The sequence below is a fragment of the Moschus berezovskii genome, chromosome 21 (genome assembly GCF_049115385.1).
Source record: "Moschus berezovskii isolate FMDL1 chromosome 21, NW_MosBer_1.0, whole genome shotgun sequence".
NCBI classification, from domain to species: Eukaryota; Metazoa; Chordata; class Mammalia; order Artiodactyla; family Moschidae; genus Moschus; species Moschus berezovskii.
In genome coordinates, this window is record NC_142480.1 from 40,020,201 (window position 1) to 40,023,095 (window position 2,895).

The window sequence follows — 2,895 nt, forward strand, 5'->3', positions numbered from 1 at the left end:
TCTATGCTTTGTCATCCTAGCACACACCTAACCCCTGAGCTAGGAACCGGGTTTTTTTTTTTTTCTTTGGCTCTACCTCTCTCAACTTGTAAACTCTTCAGTGCCCAGGGCTCTGTCATGGGCTCCTTTCTTTTCTCTGTCTACACCCTCCCCCTCAGTAATCGGTCCTACATCAGGCTTGGGAAATACTGTTTCTGCAATGGTGTTTTCCAAAGCCTGGCTAACACCTGTCCACTTTATTCCTAGATGATGCCTGCATTACTCTGGACTCTCAAAACTCAACAGAAATATTGTCCCTGCCTCCTGAATTACACTCTTGAATTGAACAATAGTGCCTAATATAAAAGAGATACTTGAGAAAGTCAACACACAATTTGATAAAGAGGTAGGAGAAAATGCAGTAATTTTTTAAAAAAATCTTTAACAGTTTAGTGAAAAAAGTAAGGAAAAAAGAAGGGAAAGGTAGATGCAGCTTTGTTACATTAAACGGAAAATACAAAAACTGAAAACAGAATGTTGCCCCATGTCAACAGGAATCTTCATCAACAATCATATTTGAGAAGCACCACAAAGAAAAACAAAACATGGGACAGAGAACTATAATCAGTATTTTGTAATAACCTATAAGGGAAAATCGGAGAAGGCAATGGCAAGCCACTCCAGTACTCTTGCCTAGAAAATCCCATGGATGGAGGAGCCTGGTAGGCTGCAGTCTGTGGGGTCGCTAAGGGTCGGACACGACTGAGCGACTTCACTTTCACTTTTCACTTTCACACATTGGAGAAGGAAATGGCAACCCACTCCATTGTTCTTGCCTGGAGAATCCCAGGGAAGGGGGAGCCTGGTGGGCTTCTGTCTATGGGATCACACACGACTGAAGTGACTTAGCAGCTTAGCAGCATAAGGGAAAATAATATGTATTATTATATAATATAATATGTATAGTTATACATTATATTTTTATGAATCACTGTGCTATGCACCTGAAACTTATACAGCACTGTAAATCAACTATACTCTAACAAAAATTTAAAGATAAAACATTAAAAAATAAAAGTACTGAAAGGCTTTAGAAATCTAAAGCAAATAAATACAGATTTTCATTAGCTGATAGCAGCTCTTCTATGTGCAGACTTGAAACTTTTTCATTTGGATATGAATTTTTTTATTGCATAGATTTATAATCATGAAAACTTGGTTTAAAATTGTAGTGGTTTTGAGACTCCCTTTCTACCCCAAACTGTTACATGTAATTCCCTTACTTACATGTTCTTAAACTCTGAAACCATGATTTTGCTTCCAAAAAAAAGGCAAGAACTGAACCCAGCTCTCTTTCTAAAGCACACATTCCCCATGAATGTACCCTCAAGGACACAGCTCATGCAGGACCACAGTCAGCAGGACTCTGTAATGGCGGTCCCAACTGCTGCATTAAGTCACTGCCTGCACCAGCCGTGAGCACACTGTGGAGTCAATTTGAACACTGGAGGTGGGGTGGCACTGAAAGGACTCCCTTGGTCAACAGTTTGCAACAGGAGGATGGTTCTCATTGCATGATGGGAACCAGGTTCTGGGAAGAGCTACCCGAATCTAAGGTGAAAAATGGCAACAATAATAGAAAAATACACTCAGCCTACTTCATTGTGTTGTATCAAGGAACAAAAGTCTTCACTTTACAATCATGTATCAAGCCTATGATCAGAATGGCGAGGCCAATGGAGGTGGAGATAGGAGCATGTAGGACAGGCCACCCAGAGCAGCTTTCAGGGGTACTGGGTGGGTCCCAGGGCTCACTCACCTGGAAGAGATTCTCTTCCCCATCAGGTCCCAAATCCATCACCCTCTCATCACCAGAACAATACCCTGGCTCTCCGAGACTTCCCACCTGGAACCCCATACTCGGTGGTTCATCCTTCTACCTCACCCCCATGTCCCAGTGTCTGGCACAGAGCAGCTGAGATGATCCCCACCTCTCCTTTCTATTCCCAGCCCCATTCCATTTCCCACAGAGGAACTTTCAGTTCAGTTCAGTTCAGTCGCTCAGTCGTGTCCGACTCTCCGCGACCCCATGAATCATAGCACGCCAGGCCTCCCTGTCCATCACTAACTCCCGGAGTTCACTCAAACTCATGTCCACAGAGTCGGTGATGCCATCCAGCCATCTCATTCTCTGTCGTCCCCTTCTCCTCCCGCCCCCAACCTTTCCCAGCATCAGAGTCTTTTCCAGTGAGTCAACTCGTCGCATGAGGTGGCCAAAGTATTGCAGTTTCAGCTTTAGCATCAGTCCCTCCAATGAACATCCAGGATTGATCTCCTTTAGAATGGACTGGTTGGATCTCCTTGCAGTATAAGGGACTCTCAAGAGTCTTCTCCAACACCACAGTTCAAAAGCAGAGGAACTTTACTAATGTTTGAAACCAGAGCATGTTTTGCCCTCACCTCAAATTCTAAGGTGGCCTCTTCCTACATATGGAATCAAAACAGAAGCTCCTTTCCATGTCCCAGGAGCAAAAGCCTTCTGGTCCCCACCTTACCCCTCCAAGTTTTCCCTTACACTTTTTCCTTCCATCATTCCTCTCCTGTCCCCCTTGGTGTCTCCCCTCAGATCCTCCACACATTCTTCCTCCTTTGCCTGCAACTTTTCTTGCGCTGATTCACACACATTCTCACATCCTATGTCGCTTGCTAAGAGGCTTCCGCTGGTTAACGTACTTATTAAGTCCCATCTGCATTTTCTCATAGAACTCACTTTTTCCTTTACTGTGCTCCACGTTAATTGCAGTAGAAACATGTGCATGTGTTAGTATCTTTATCCTTCATTGTACTGGAAGCTCCAGGGAGGGCTGGGCCATGTCTGTTAACCTTCACTGGAAACCAGCATCTGGCACACAGATA